Below are 17,394 nucleotides of genomic sequence, written 5' to 3'. Positions count from 1 at the left end.
GTGTCTTTTAATTGGAGAATTTAGTCCATTTACGTTTAAAGTTAATATTGTTATGTGTGAATTTGATCCTGTCATTATGATGTTAGCTGGTGATTTTGCTCGTTAGTTGCTGCAGTTTCTTCCTAGTCTCGATGGTCTTTACATTTTGGCATGATTTTGCAGCGGCTGGTACCGGTTGTTCCTTTCCATGTTTAGCGCTTCCTTCAGGAGCTCTTTTAGGGCAGGCCTGGTGGTGACAAAATCTCTCAGCATTTGCTTGTCTGTGAAGTATTTTATTTCTCCTTCACTTATGAAGCTTAGTTTGGCTGGATATGAAATTCTGGGTTGAAAATTCTTTTCTTTAAGAATGTTGAATATTGACCCCCACTCTCTTCTGGCTTGTAGGGTTTCTGCCGAGAGATCCGCTGTTAGTCTGATGGGCTTCCCTTTGAGGGTAACCCGACCTTTCTCTCTGGCTGCCCTTAACATTTTTTCCTTCATTTCAACTTTGGTGAATCTGACAATTATGTGTCTTGGGGTTGCTCTTCTCGAGGAGTATCTTTGTGGCGTTCTCTGTATTTCCTGAATCTGAACGTTGGCCTGCCTTGCTAGACTGGGGAAGTTCTCCTGGATAATATCCTGCAGAGTGTTTTCCAACTTGGTTCCATTCTCCCCATCACTTTCAGGTACACCAATCAGACGTAGATTTGGTCTTTTCACATAGTCCCATATTTCTTGGAGGCTTTGCTCATTTCTTTTTATTCTTTTTTCTCTAAACTTCCCTTCTCGCTTCATTTCATTCCTTTCATCTTCCATTGCTGATACCCTTTCTTCCAGTTGATCGCATCGGCTCCTGAGGCTTCTGCATTCTTCACGTAGTTCTCGAGCCTTGGTTTTCAGCTCCATCAGCTCCTTTAAGCACTTCTCTGTATTGGTTATTCTAGTTATACATTCTTCTAAATTTTTTTCAAAGTTTTCAACTTCTTTGCCTTTGGTTTGAATGTCCTCCCGGAGCTCAGAGTAATTTGATCGTCTCAAGCCTTCTTCTCTCAGCTCGTCAAAGTCATTCTCCATCCAGCTTTGTTCCATCGCTGGTGAGGAGCTGCGTTCCTTTGGAGGAGGAGAGGCGCTCTGCGTTTTAGAGTTTCCAGTTTTTCTGTTCTGTTTTCTCCCCATCTTTGTGGTTTTATCTACTTTTGGTCTTTGATGATGGTGATGTACAGATGGGTTTTCGGTGTGGATGTCCTTTCTGTTTGTTAGCTTTCCTTCTAACAGACAGGACCCTCAGCTGCAGGTCTGTTGGAATACCCTGCCGTGTGAGGTGTCAGTGTGCCCCTGCTGGGGGGTGCCTCCCAGTTAGGCTGCTCGGGGGTCAGGGGTCAGGGACCCACTTGAGGAGGCAGTCTGCCGGTTCTCAGATCTCCAGCTGCGTGCTGGGAGAACCACTGCTCTCTTCAAAGCTGTCAGACAGGGACACTTAAGTCTGCAGAGGTTACTGCTGTCTTTTTGTTTGTCTGTGCCCTGCCCCCAGAGGTGGAGCCTACAGAGGCAGGCAGGCCTCCTTGAGCTGTGGTGGGCTCCACCCAGTTCGTGCTTCCCGGCTGCTTTGTTTACCTAAGCAAGCCTGGGCAATGGCGGGCGCCCCTCCCCCAGCCTCGCTGCCGCCTTGCAGTTTGATCTCAGACTGCTGTGCTAGCAATCAGCGAGACTCCGTGGGCGTAGGACCCTCCGAGCCAGGTGCGGGATATAATCTTGTGATTCGCCGTTTTTTAAGCCGGTCTGAAAAGCGCAATATTCGGGTGGGAGTGACCTGATTTTCCAGGTGAGTCTGTCACCCCTTTCTTTGACTCGGAAAGGGAACTCCCTGACCCTTTGCGCTTCCCAGGTGAGGCAATGCCTCGCCCGGCTTCGGCTCCCGCACGCTGCACGCACCCACTGGCCTGCGCCCACTGTCTGGCACTCGCTAGTGAGATAAACCCGGTACCTCAGATGGAAATGCAGAAATCACCCGTCTTCTGCGTCGCTCACGCTGGGAGCTGTAGACCGGAGCTGTTCCTATTCGGCCATCCTGGCTCGATTCGAAACACCTGCTGCTCACTCTTTGAGTCCACACTACCTTTAAGAGCTGTAACACTCACTGTGAAGGTCTGTGGCTTCACTCCTGAAGTCAAGCGAGACCACAAACCCACCAGAAGGAAGAAACTCCGGACACATCTGAACATGTGAAGGAACAAACTCCGGACACCCCATCTTTAAGAACTGTAACACTCACCATGAGGGTCCACAGCTTCATTCTTGAAGTCAGCAAGACCAAGAACCCACTGGAAGGAACCCATTCCAGACACATTTTGGCAACCACGAAGGGACTACCACCAAGCAGTGAGTACCATCGGACCCCTTTTGCTTGCTATTCTGTCCTATTTTTCCTTAGAATTCGGAGGCTAAATACCGGGCACCTGTCAGTCAGTTAAAAGTGACTAGCACAGCTGCTGGACTAAAGACATGGGTGTCAGGCTTTCTGGGAAAGGACTCTATAACAACCCCCAACTCTTTGGAGTTGGGAGCGTTGGTTTGCCCAGAACAAGCTTCTGCTTTTCCTGTACTTCCGGGCTGAGCTGAGGGTCAACAGAGAGGAAAGCCATTCAGCTCCCGGGTCCTGACAAGTTGGTTGACCCTGCGGCCATGAGCAGAACTCTCAAAGTCATGTCGCCCAAGTGAGACTCGAATATCTAACCTATCTATGCTGCCCCTTGCCTCCTGGGTCCTAATGCCTGTCAGACAAACTTCCTCTCATCTCTCTTCTCCAAGGCTAGTCCTGCTTCTAAAAACCACTCCCTGTCTCTGGTGCTTTTCTAGTTTCTCCTATAAGAATGATTTCCAGTATAAACCTCAGGACTCTGTTCCCTTCTTTAGGGACCCAGGCTCACCAATCAGAAAGACATAATTTTTGCCCAAAGCCCCATTATAGGGGGGACTATCTGGAATTTTAGGATCCCTCCTCAGACTAGCAGGCCTAACAAAAGCTATTCTTGAAGCTAGGATATGGGGAGCTTCAGAAATGGTATCTTTCCTATTCATATAAGTGAGAACAAAAGGTATCACTCTTTCAACCCTGGAGATCCCTTCCCTCCCTCTGGGTATGACCCTCCACTTCATTTTTTGGGAATAACATCTTTATAGGACAGTGGTAAGGTCCCAATACTAACAGGAAAATGCTTAGGACTCTAACAGGTTTTTGAGAATGTGTCAGTAAGGGCCACTAAATCCAACCTTCCTTGGGCCTCCTTGGGGTCTAGGAGGAAAAACTAGTGTTTCTGCTGCTGTGTCGGTGAGCGCAACTATTCTGATCAGCAGGGTCCAGGGACCGTTGCAGGTTCTTAGGCAAGAGGTGTTTCTGCTGCTGCATCGGTGAGCACAACTATTCCAATCAGCAGGGTCCAGGGACTGTACCGTTGTGGGTTATTGGGCAAGAGGTGTTTCTGCTGCTTCATTGGTGAGCACAACTATTCTGATCAGCAGGGTCCAGGGACCATTGCGGGTTCTTAGGCAGGGGGAGAAACAAACAAACCAAAACCGTGGGCAGTTTTGTCTTTCAGATGGGAAACACTCAGGCATCAACAGCTCACCCTTGAAATGCATCCTAAGCCATTGGGACCAATTTGACCTGCAAATCCTGAAAAAGAGGCAGCTCATTTTTTTCTGCACTATGGCTTGGCCCCAGTATTCTCTCTGATGGGGAAAAATGGCCACCTGAGGGAAGTATAAATTACAACACTATCCCGCAGTCTGACGTTTTCTGTAAGAGGGAAGGCAAATGGAGTGAAATACCTTATGTCCAAGCTTTCTTTTCATTGAAGGAGAATCCACAACTATGCAAAGCTTGTAATTTACATCCACAGGAGGACCTCTCAGCTTACCCCCATATCCTAGCCTCCCTATAGCTCCCCTTCCTATTAATGATAAGCCTCCTCTAATCTCCCCTGCCCAGAAGGAAACAAGCAAAGAAATCTCCAAAGGACTACAAAATCCCCTGGGCTACCAGTTATGTCCCCTTCAAGTTGTAGGAGGAGGGGAACTTGGCCCAACCCAGGTACATGTCCCCTTCTCCCACTCTAATTTAAAGCAGGCAGACCTAGGGAAGTTTTCAGATGATCCTGATAGGTACATAGATGTGCTACAGGGTCTAGGGCAAACCTTCAATCTCACTTGGAGAGATGTCATGCTATTGTTAGATCAAACCCTGGCCTTTAATGAAAAGAATGCGGCTTTAGCTGCAGCCCAAAAGTTTGGAGATACCTGGTATCTTAGTCAAGTAAATGACAGAATGACAGCCGAAAAAAGGGAAAATTCCCTACCGGTCAGCAAGGCGTCCCCATACTGGGACCTCAACTCAGATCATGGGGACTGGAGTCGCAAACATCTGTTGACCTGTGTTCTAGAAGGACTAAGGAGAACTGGGGGAAACCCATGAAATACTCAATGATGACTACCATAACTCAGGGAAAGCAAGAAAATCCTTCTGCCTTCCTCGAGCGGCTACGGGAGGCCTTAAGAAAATATACTCCCTTGTCACCCGACTCACTCGAGGGTCAGTTGATTCTAAAAGATAAGTTTATTACCCAATCAGCCGCAGACATCAGGAGAAAGCTCCAAAAGCGAGCCCTGGGCCCTGAACAAAATCCAGAGGCATTATTAAACCTGGCAACCTTGGTGTTCTATAATAGGGACTAAGAGGAATGGCCCAAAAGGAAAAGCGAGATCAGAGAAAGGCCACAGCCTTAGTCATGGCCCTCAGACAAACAAACCTTGGTGGTTCAGAGAGCACAGAAAATGGAGCAGGCCAATCACCCGGTATGGCTTGTTATCAGTGTGGGTTACAAGGACACTATAAAAAAGATTGTCCAATGAGAAACAAGCCACACCCTTGTCCATGTCCGCTATGCCAAGGCAATCACTGGAAGGTGCACTGCCCCAGAGTGTAATGATTCTCTGGGCCAGAAGCCCCCAACCAGATGATCCAACAACAGGACTGAGGGTGCCCAGGGCAAGCACCAGCTCATGTCATCACCCTCACTGAGCCCCAGGTATGTTTAACAATTGAGGGTCAGGAAATTGACTTCCTCCTGGACACTGGCGTGGCCTTCTCAGTGTTAATCTCCTATCCTGGACAACTCTCCTCAAGGTCTGTTACCATCCAAGGACTCCTGGGACAGCCTGTAACCAGGTATTTCTCCCACCTTCTCAGTTGTAATTGGGAGACTTTGCTCTTTTCACATGCCTTTCTTGTTATGCCTGAAAGTCCCACACCCTTATTAGGGAGGAATATATTAGCCAAAGCTGGAGCTATTATTACATGAATATAGGGAACAAGTTACCCATTTGTTGTCCCCTACTTGAGAAGGGAATCAACCCTAAAGTCTGGGCATTGGAAGGACAATTTGGAAGGGAAAAAATGCCCGCCCAGTCCAAATCAGGCTAAAAGATCCCACCACTTTTCTTTATCAAACGAAATATCCCTTAAGGCCTGAAGCTCATAAAGGATTACAGAATATTGTTAAACATTTAAAAGCTCAAGGCTTAGTAAGGAAATGCAGCAGTCCCTGCAACACCCCAATTCTAGGAGTACAAAAACCGAACAGTCAGTGGAGACTAGTGTAGGATCTTAGACTCATCAATGAGGCAGTAATTCCTCTATATCCAATTGTACCCAACCCCTATACCCTTCTCTCTCAAATACCAGAGAAAGCAGAATGGTTCACCGTTCTGAACCTCAAGGATGCCTTCTTCTGTATTCCCCTGCACTCTGACTCCCAGTTTCTCTTTGCCTTTGAGGATCCCACAGACCACATGTCCCAACTTATGTGGACGGCTTGCCCCAAGGGTTTAGGGATAGCCCTCATCTGTTTGGTCAGGCACTAGCCCAAGATCTAGGCCACTTCTCAAGTCCAGGCACTCTGGTCCTTCAGTATGTGGATGATTTACTTTTGGCTACCAGTTCGGAAGCCTCATGCCAGCAGGCTACTCTAGATCTCTTGAACTTTCTAGCTAATCAAGGGTACAAGCGTCTAGATCGAAGGCCCAGCTTTGCCTACAGCAGGTCAAATATCTATGCCTAATCTTAGCCAGAGGGACCAGGGCCCTCATCAAGGAATGAATACAGCCTATACTGGCTTATCCTCACCCTAAGACATTAAAACAGCTGCAGAGGTTCCTTGGAATCACCGGCTTTTGCTGACTATGGATCCCTGGATACAGCGAGATAGCCAGGCCTCTCTATACTCTAATCAAGGAGACCCAGAGGGCAAATACTCATCTAGTGGAATGGGAACCAGAGGCAGAAACAGCCTTCAAAACTTTAAAGCATGCCCTAGTGCAAGCTCCAGCTTTAAGCCTTCCCACAGGACAAAACTTCTCTTTATATGTCACAGAGAGAGCAGGGATAGCTCTTGGAGACCTTACTCAGACTCATGGGACAACTCCACAACCAGTGACATACCTAAGTAAGGAAACTGATGTAGTAGCAAAAGGCTGGCCTCACTGTTTACAGGTAGTTGCAGCTGTGGCCGTCTTAGTGTCAGAGGCTATCAAAATAATACAAGGAAAGGATCTCACTGTCTGGACTACTCACAATGTAAATGGCATACTAGGTGCCAAAGAAAGTTTATGGCTATCAGACAACCACCTGCTTAGATATCAGGTGCTATTCCTTGAGGGACTGGTGCTTCAAATACACATATGTGCATCCCTCAACCCTGCCACTTTTCTCCCAGAGGATGGGGAACCAATCGAGCATAACTGCCAACAAATTATAGTCCAGACTTATGCCACCCGAGATGATCTCTTAGAAGTCCCCTTAGCTAATCCTGACCTTAACCTATATACTGATGAAAATTCATTTGTAGAGAATGGGATACAATGGGCAGTTTATGCCATAGTTAGTGATGTAACCATACTTGAAAGTAAGCCCCTTCCCCCCAGGGACCAGTGCCCAGTTAGCAGAACTAGTGGAACTTACCTGAGCCTTAGAACTGGGAAAGGGAAGAAGAATAAACATGTATAGAGATAGCAAGTATGCTTATCTAATCCTACATGCCCATGCTGCAATATGGAAAGAAAGGGAGTTCCTAACCTCTGGGGGAACCCCCATTAAATACCACAAGGAAATCATGGAGTTATTGCATGTGGTGCAAAAACCCAAGGAGGAGGTGGCAGTCTCACACTGCTGAAGCCATCAAAAAGGGGAAGGAGAGGAGAGAACAGCAGCATAAGTGGCTGGCAGAGGCAGGGAAAGACCAGCAGAAAGGAAAGACAGAAAGAGAGAGGAAGAGACAGAGACAAAGGAGAAAAAAGAGAGAGGAAGAGACAGACAGACAGAAAGTCAAAGACAGAAGGAAAGAGAGAGAGGAAGAGACAAAGAGGGAGTCAGAGAGAGAGAAAGAGAGAGACAGAAAGTCAAAGACAGAGAGGAAGAGACAGACAAAGGGGAGTCAGAGAGAGACAAAGAAGTCAAAGAGAAACAAAGATGGAAGTAGTAAAGAAAAAACAGTGTACCGTATTCCTTTGACAGCCAGGGTAAACTTAAAACCTGTAATTCATAATTGAAGGTCTTCTCTGTGACCCTATAACACTCCAATACCACCTTGTTGTCAGTGTAAACAAGGGCATAGCCCAAAAGCACTGAGGCCACTGACAACCTGTAGCCTTCCTATCAAAAATCCTTAACCTAGCAGGTTTCCTAACAGGGGATCTAAATCTTAATTAATTACCATACAAAGGTCCAACCAGACCCAGGAGGAACTCTCTTCAGGACAGGACTATAGATGGTTCCTCCCAGGCAATTAAGGGAAAAAGACACAATGGGTATTCAGTAAGTGATAAGGAAACTCTTGTAGAAGCAGAGTTAGGAAAATTGCCTAATAATTGGTCTGCTCAAATGTGCGAGCTGTTTGCACTCAGCCAAACCTTAAAAGTACTTACAGAATCAGGAAGGAGACATCTATACCAATTCTAAGTTAATATGGACTGAACGAGATCTTATTAATAGCAAAGAATAATTGAAATCCCAAACTTACAAGGTTTTCAACAAAAGCACAGTTTGCTAAAAGTTAACTGTGTAACATGTATTATCCTACTACCACAAACTCTCAAATGATTTCTCAGACAGTTTGCAAGAAACAATGAAACCTATCCTTGCTCTACAATCCCAAATAGACTCTTTGGCAGCAGTGACTCTCCAAAACCACCGAGGCCTAGACCTCCTCACTGCTGAGAAAGGAGGACTCTGCACCTTCTTAGGGGAAGATTGTTGTTTTTACACTAACCAGGCAGGGATAGTGTGAGATGCCACCCAGCGTTTACAGGAAAAGGCTTCTGAAATCAGACAATGCTTTTCAAACTCTTATAGCAACCTCTGGAGTTGGGCGACATGGCTTTTCCCCTTTCTAGGTCCTGTGACAGCCATCTTGCTATTACTCGCCTTCGGGCCCTGTATTTTTAACCTCCTCGTCAAATTTGTTTCCTCTAGGATCGAGGCCATCAAGCTACAGATGGTCTTACAAATGGAACCCCAAATGAGCTCGACTAACAACTTCTACTGAGGACCCCTGGACCGACCCACTGGCCCTTTAACTGGCTTAAAGAGTTTCCCTCTGGAGGACACTACAACTGCAGGGCCCCTTCTTTGCCCCATCCACTAGGAAGTAGCTAGAGCGGTCATCGCCCAATTCCCAACAGCAGTTGGGGTGTCCTGTTTAGAAGGGGGATTAAGAGGTGAAGCCAGCTGGACTTCCTGGGTTGAGTGGGGACTTGGAGAACTTCTGTCTAGCTAAAGGTTTGTAAACACACCAACCAGCACTCTGTAAAAACGCACCAAGCAGCACTCTGTGTCTAGCTAAAGGTTTGTAAATGCACCAATCAGCACTCTGTAAAAACAGACCAATCAGCACTCTGTAAAATGAACCGATCAGTGCTCTGTAAAATGGACCAATCAGCAGGATGTGGGCAGGGCCAAATAAGAGAATAAAAGCTGGCCACCCGAGCCAGCAGCAGCAACTCACTCGGGTCCCCTTCCACACTGTGGAAGCTTTGTTCTTTCGCTCTTCATAATAAATCTTGCTGCTGCTCACTCTTTGGGTCTGCACTACCTTTAAGAGCTGTAACACTCACTGCGAAGGTCTGCGGCTTCACTCCTGAAGTCAGCAAGACCACAAACCCACCGGGAGGAACAAACAACTCCAGACGCACCACCTTTAAGAGCTGTAACACTCACTGCGAAGGTCTGTGGCTTCACTCCTGAAGTCAAGTGAGACCACGAACCCACCAGAAGGAAGACACTCCAGACACATCTGAACATCTGAAGGAACTCCAGACACACCATCTTTAAGAACTGTAACACTCACCACGAGGGTCCGCAGCTTCATTCTTGAAGTCAGCAAGACCAAGAACCCACCAGAAGGAACCAATTCTGGATACACTACAGCTCAAGGTCATCACCAAGATCTGGTTTTTCACAAAAAACATTTGCAACTTCTGGCATAAATGGGTTAGCTACATCAGAGATACTTAAGGTACTTGTTATACATATAGATTCCCAAGTCCTATCTCTGATGTACTGAGGCAGAATCTCTAGGTAGAGACAATAGGGAGCTGCATTTTTAATAAGATAGTCAGGTGAGTCTTACATAGATTTAGGCTTGAAAATCACAAACCAGAAGATTCCAGGTGAGTCACACACAGTGGGATTAATGGAAAATAAGGGAACAACATAGATGCCTGATAATCAGGAGTCACTCAAATATTTACTGAAATAACACATACATATGACTTTTCCTTACATAACAGCTTTTCACAATCTAAGTCACTTACCATAAAATTTGCCCTTTTAAAAAAATAAATAGTTCAGTGACTTTTAGTCTATTCAGAGTTGTGAAATGATCACCACTATATAACTAGAGAACATTCCTATCTCACACACACACACACACACAAAGATCCTATGCCCATTAGCAGTCATTCCCTCTATTCTCTCCCATCCCCAATCACCAGGCTACTTTCTGTCTGTACAGATTTTTCCTCTGTGTGCCTTGGCCATCATTTCCCAGAAAACTTTTGTCTAGCCCAAGGTCACAAAGATTTATGACTCTATATATTCTTCTAAAAGTTTCATAGTATTAGCTTTACATTTATGTTTACTAATCATTTTGAATTAATTTTTGCCTATAGTGTGAGATGGGATTTCAACTTCATTCTTTTACATGTTGATATGCAGTTGTCCCAACACTATTTGTTGAAAAGACTTTTTTCCTTATTGAATTGTATTGGTACCTTTGTCAAAAATCAACTAACCAGATATATAAGCGTTTATTTACATGTATGTAAATAGAAACAGAAACTCTCAATCCTATTCCATGGATCTATATGTCTATCCTTATACCAGTACCACACTGTCTCAATTATCTTTGCTTTGCAGTAAGTTTTGAAATTAGAAGTGTTATTCCTCCTACTTAGTTATCCTTTTTCAAAATCATTCTGTCTATCCTAGGTCCACTTGTAACCAACTCAAGTCTGGCTGCTCACTGCTCAGAAGTCAAAGCAGGAGAAGCAAGGTGTGGTAAAAGGAAAGTAGCTTTTCTTGATCATGCTAGCAGATGGGAGAATGGCCAAGCTCAAGCCTCAGAGGAACCGTATCAGCCTTTTGGGATAAGTAGGGGGGGTTCAGAAGGAAAACTTGGTGTGGAAAATATGCAGGAGTGGTGCAGGAGGGTACCGGTTTGCATATCTTGGCTATTTTAAGTAATTGCTTGTCTGAAAGTCCAGACTGCATCATCTTGACTTCGCCCAGTGGTGGTGGACTAATTGTTCATAACTCCCCCTAAGTGGGAGGATTCCACAGCTGGGTCTCTATGCCTGCTTTGTTTCAAAATTAGCCTCTGAAATTTCTAAGTGAGCACATAATTAGATAAGTGAGCACTGTGCACAGAGTGCCTGGTGGAAAAGGGAGAGAAATTAAGAGTTTTAAAGTACAAGGCTACATTTAAAGTACAGGGTTATATTCTGAGATTAGAAAAGAAGGGGAAAAAAGTTTCAAAATGCATTTTCAATCTAAGCTACTCAGTTACATGTTCAATTTCCACATGAATTTTAGGATACGCTTGCCAATTTCTGTAAAAACAGAAGCAGAGATTTTTATAGAGACGGCACTGGATCTCTAGATAATTGAAGAGCATTGCCATCTAGTATCTTCCAATCCACTAACATTTCTTTCAATTTATTTAGGTCTTCTTTATTTCAACATGTTTTGCAGTTTTAATGTGCAAGTCTTATACTTCTTTTGCCAAATTTATACGTACACTTTTTCCTTTTTGATGCTATTATAAGTCAAATTTTTAAATGTCATTTTCATATTGTTCTAGTTCACTTTCATATTGTTGCATTTCTATAGAAATGAATTTTTGTATACTGATTTTGTAAACTACAACCATGCTGAACGTATGAGTTCCAAAAGTTTTTTGTCTATTCCTTAAGATTTTCTATATACAAGATCATGTCACCTGCAAATAGCAACAGTTTTACTTCTTCCTTTCCAATCTGGATGCCATTTACTCCTTTTTCTTGTCTAATTGCCCTGGATAGAAACAACACTACAATGTTGAATAGAAATGGCAGGAGTGGACATTCTTTTCTTGTTCTTTATCTTATGGGCAAGCATCCAGTTTTTTACCATGAAGTATAATGTTAGCTATGAATTCTTCGGCTATTTTTAGTTTGTTTAGTGCTAGCTGTGGGTTCCTTGCTATTTTTCATTTGTTGAGTGTTTCCATCATAACAGGGTGATGGATTTTAAGTGCATTTTCTGCATTTATTGAGATGATCATAGGTTTTTGTCTTTATTCTATTAATATAGTGTAAATACAGTGATTGGTTTTCAAATACTAAACCAGCCTTGCATTCCTGAGACAAATGCTACATGTTCATGGTGTATATTCCTTTTTAAATGTTGCTAGATTCAGTTTGCTAGTATTCTGTTAAGGATTTCTGCACCTGTATTCATAAGACATATTTGTAGTTTCCTCTTCTTGCGATTTGTCTACCATTGGTATCAGGGTAATATTGGCCTTATAGGATGAGCTGGAAAGTGTTCCTCCTCTTCTGTTTTTCAGAAGAGCTTGTGAAAGAATAGTAGTAGCTCTTCTTTACATGTTTGGTAGAATTCACCATGTAGTCATCTTGGCCTGTGTTTTTCTTTGTAAGAATTTTCTAATTACTTATTCCCTCTCTTTCCATGTTACAGGTCTCTTTATATTTCCTACTTCTTGTATCAGTTTTATAGGAATATAACCTTTCCAGGAATTTGTCCATTTCATCAAGGTTCTCTACTTTGTTGGCATGCCATTGTTCATAACATTCCCACATTATCCTTCTTATCCCAATAAGTGTGTTAGGCTGTACTTGCATTGCTATAAAGAAATACTTGAGACTAGGTAATTTATAAAGAAAAGAGATTTAATTGGCTTGCAGTTCTGGAGGCTGTACAGGAAGCATGGTGCTCGCATCTGCTTGGCTTCTGGGGGAGCCTCAGGGAGCTTTCAATCATGGCAGAAGGCAGAGAGTAAAGCCAGCATCTTACATAGTGGGAGCAGGAGCAATGAGCAGGGAGAGGTGCTACACACTTTTAAACAACCAGATCTGGTGACAACTCCCTCATAATCATTAGGACAACACCCAGAGGATGGTGCTATATCATGCAGAAGAAATCTGCCCCCATGATCCAATCACCTCCCACTAGACCACACCAATATTGGGGACTACAATTCAACATGAGATTTGGCAGACTATACACTCAGAGTCACAATACCCCCTACTTGGAAGATCAGTATTCCTTATATATCAGTTAGGTTTATAGATAAGCCTTTTCTTTCATTCTTCATTTTAATAATTGGAGGGTCTTGTCTTTTTTTTCTTAGTCTAGCTAAACTTTTCCCAATTTTGCTGATGTTTTCAAACAACCAACTTTTGGTTTTACAGATTCACCTCTATTTTTTAATTCTTTATTTCATGTGTTTCCTCTCTCATCCTTATTTTCTTCTTTCTGCTCACTTTGAGTTTAGTTTGCTCATATTTTTCTAGTTTCTTTTTTTATTATTATACTTTAAGTTCTAGGGTACATGTGTACAACGTGCAGGTTTGATACATAGGTATACATGTGCCATTGTGGTTTGCTGCACCCATCAAACCGTCATTTACATTAGGTATTTCTCCTAATGCTATCTATCCCTCTCACAGCCCCCTACCCACCGACAGGCCCTGGTGTGTGATGTTCCCCACCCTGTGTCCAAGTGATCTCATTGTTCAATTCCCACCTATGAGTGAGAACATGCAGTGTTTGGTTTTCTATGCTTGTGAGAGTTTGCTCAGAATGATGGCTTCCAGCTTCATCTGTGTCCCTGCAAAGGACATGAACTCATCCTTTTCTATGGCTGCATAGTATTCCATGGTGTATATGTGCCACATTTTCTTAATCCAGTCTGTCATTGGTGGACATTTGGGTTGGTTCCAAGTCTTTGCTATTGTAAATAGTGCCACAATAAACACATGTGTGCATGTGTCTTTATAGAAGCATAATTTATAATCCTTTGGGTATATACCCAGTAATGGGATTGCTGGGTCAAATGGTAATTCTAGTTCTAGATCCTTCAGAAATAGCCACACTGTCTTCCACAATTGTTGAATTAATTTACAATCCCACCAACAGTGTAAAAGCATTCCTACTTCTCCACATCCTCTCCAGCATCTGTTGTTTCCTGACTTTTCAATGATTGCCATTCTAAATGGCATGAGATGGTATCACATTGTGGTTTTGATCTGCATTTCTCTGATGACCAGTGATGATGAGCTTTCATATGTTTGTTGGCTGCATAGATGTCTTCTTTTGAGAATTGTCTGTTCATATCCTTTGCCCATTTTTTGATGGGTTTTTTTTTTCTTCTAAATTTGTTTGAGTTCTTGGTAGATTCTGGATATTAGCCCTAGTCAGATGGTTAAATTACAAAAATTTTCTCCCAATCTGTAGGCTGCCTGTTCACTCTGACAGTAGTTTCTTTTGCTGTGCAGAGGCTCTTTAGTTTAATTAGATCCCATTTGTCTATTTTGGCTCTTGTTCCCATTGCTTTTGGTGTTTTAGTTATGAAGTCCTTGCCCATGCCTATGTCCTGAATGGTATTGCCTAGGTTTTCTTCTAGGGTTTTTCTTCTAGGGTTTTTATGGTTTTAGGTCTAACATCTAACATCTTGAATTAATTTTTGTATAAGGTGTAAAGAAGGGATCCAGCTTCAGCTTTCTACATATGGCTAGCCAGTTTTCCCAGCACCATTTATTAAATAGGGAATCCTTTCCCAATTGCTTGTTTTTGTCAGTTCTGTCAAATATCAGATGGTTGTAGATGTGTGGTGTTATTTCTGAGGCCTCTGTTCTGTTCCATTGATCTATATATCTGTTTTGGTACCAGTACCATGCTGTTTTGGTTACTGTAGCCTTGTAGTATAGTTTGAAGTCAGGTAACATGATGCCTCCAGCTTTGTTCTTCTTGCTTAGGACCATCTTGGCAATGCAGGCGTTTTTGGTTCCATGTGAACTTTACAGTAGTTTTTTCCAATTCTGTGAAGAGTCATGGGTAGCTTGATGGGGATGGCATTGAATCTGTAGATTACTTTGGGCAGTATGGCCATTTTCATCATATTGCTTCTTCCTATCCATGAGCATGGAATACTCTTCCATTTGTTTGTGTTCTCTTTTATTTTGTTAAGCAGTGGTTTGTAGTTCTCCTTGAAGAGGTCCTTTACATCCCTTGTAAGTTGGATTCCTAGGTATTTTATTCTCTTTGTAGCAATTGTGAATGGGAGTTCACTCATGATTTGGCTCTCTGTTTGTCTGTTAATGATGTATAGGAAAGCTTATGATTTTTGAACATTGATTTTGTATCCTAAGACTTTGCTGAAGTTGCTTATCAGCTTAAGGAGATTTGGGGTTCAGACGATGGGGTTTTCTAAACATGCAATCATGTCCTCTGCAAACAGGGACAATTTGACCTCCTCATTTCCTTAATGTGATGGATTATGTTTATTGATATGGGTATGTTGAACCAGCCTTGCATCCCAGGGATGAAGTCAACTTAATCATGGTGGATAAGCCGTTTGATGTGCTGCTGGATTTGGTTTGCCAGTATTTTATTGAGGATTTTTTCATCGATGTTCATCAGGGATATTGGTCTAAAATTCTCTTTTTTTGTTGTGTCTCTGCCAGGCTTTGGTATCAGGATGATGTTGGTTTCATAAAATGAGTTAGGGATGATTCCCTCTTTTTCTATTGATTGGAATAGTTTCAGACGGAATGGTACTAGCTCCTCTTTGTACCTCTGGTAGAATTTGGCTATGAATCCGTCTGGTCATGGACTTTTTTTGGTTGGTAGGCTATTAATTATTGCCTCCATTTCAGAGTCTGTTATTGATCTCTTCAGAGATTCGACTTCTTCCTGGTTTAGTCTTGGGAGGGTATATGTGTCCAGAAATTTATCCATTTCTTCTAGATTTTCTAGTTTATTTGCGTAGAGGTGTTTATAGTATTCTCTGATGGTAGTGTGTATTTCTGTGGGATTGGTGATGATATCCCTTTATCATTTTTTATTGAATTTATTTGATTCTTCTCTCTTTTCATTAGTCTTGCTAGCGGTCTATCAATTTTGTTGATCTTTTCAAAAAACCAGCTCCTGGATTCATTGATTTTTTTAAGGAGTTTTTTGTATCTCTATCTCTTTCAGTTCTGCCCTGATCTTAGTTATTTCTTGCCTTCTGCTAGCTTTTGAATTTGTTTACTCTTGCTTCTCTAGTTCTTTTCATTGTGACGTTAGGGTGTCAATTTTAGATCTTTCCTGCTTTCTCTTGTGGGCATTCAGTGCTACAAATTTCCCTCTACACACTGCTTTAAATGTGTCCCAGAGATTCTGGCACATTGTGTCTTTGTTCTCATTGGTTTCAAAGAACATCTTTATTTCTGCCTTCATTTCATTATTTACCCAGTAGTGATTCAGGAGCACATTGTTTAATTTCCATGTAGTTGTGCGGTTTTGAGTGAGTTTGTTTTTTTTTCAAAGGAGACTCACTCTGTTGCCCAGGCTGGAGTGCAGTGTCACGATCTTGGCTCACTGCAAGCTCCACCTCCCAGGTTCACACCATTCTCCTGCCTCAGCCTCCCAGGTGGCTGGGACTACAGGCACCCACCACCACACCTGGCTGCTTTTTTGTATTTTTAGTAGAGACAGGTTTTCACTGTGTTAGCCAGGATGGTCTTGATCTCCTGACCTTGTGATCTGCCTGCCTCAGCCTCCCAAAGTTGTGGGATTACAGGCGTGAGCCACTGTACCCAGCCTTGAGTGAGTTTCTTAATCCTGAGTTCTAATTTGATTGCACTGTGGTCTGACAGTTTGTTGTGGTTTCTGTTCTTTTACATTTGCTGAGTGCTTTACTTCCAATTATTTGGTCAATTTTACAGTAAGTGAGATGTGGTGCTGAGAAGAATGTATATTCTGTTGATTTGGGGTGGAGGATTCTGTAGGTGTCTATTAGGTCTGCTTAGTGCAGAGCTGAGTTCAGGTCCTGGATATCCTTGTTAACCTTCTGTCTCGTTGATCTAATATTGACAGTGGGGCGTTAAAGTCTCCCACTATGGTGTGGGAGTCTAAGTCTCTTTGTAGGTCTCTAAGGACTTGCTTTATGAATCTGGGTTCTCCTGTATTGGGTGCATATATATTTAGCATAGTTAGCTCTTCTTGTTGAATTGATGCCTTTACCATTATGTAATGGCTTTGTCTCTTAAAGTCTTTGCTGGTTTAAAGTCTGTTTTATCAGACTAGGATTGCAACCCTTGCTTTTTGTTTGTTTGTCTGTTTTCCATTTGCTTGGTAGATCTTCCTCCATCCCTTTATTTTGAGCCTATGTGCGTTTTTGCACGTGAGATGGGTCTCCTGAGTACAGCACACTGATGGGTCTTGACTCTTTATCCAATTTTCCAGTCTGTGTCTTTTAATTGGGGCACTTAGTCCATTTACATTTAAGGTTAATACTGTTATGTGTGAATTTGATCCTGTCATTATGATGTTTGCTGGTTATTTTGCCCATTAATTGATGCAGTTTCTTCATAGCATCGATGGTCTTTACAATTTGGCATGTTTTTGCAGTGGCTGGTACCAGTTGTTTCTTTCCATGTTTAGTGCTTCCTTCAGGAGCTCTTGTAAGGCAGGCCTGGTGGTGACAAAATCTCTCGGCATTTGCTTGTCTGTAAAGGATTTTATTTCTCCTTCACTTATGAAGGTTAGTTTGGCTGGATATGAAATTCTGGGTTAAAAATACTTTTCTTTAAGAATGT

The sequence above is a fragment of the Pan troglodytes genome, chromosome 6 (assembly GCF_028858775.2).
Source record: "Pan troglodytes isolate AG18354 chromosome 6, NHGRI_mPanTro3-v2.0_pri, whole genome shotgun sequence".
Lineage (NCBI taxonomy): Eukaryota > Metazoa > Chordata > Mammalia > Primates > Hominidae > Pan > Pan troglodytes.
The sequence above is the reverse complement of the archived record's forward strand: the minus strand, read 5'-3'. Positions refer to the sequence as shown.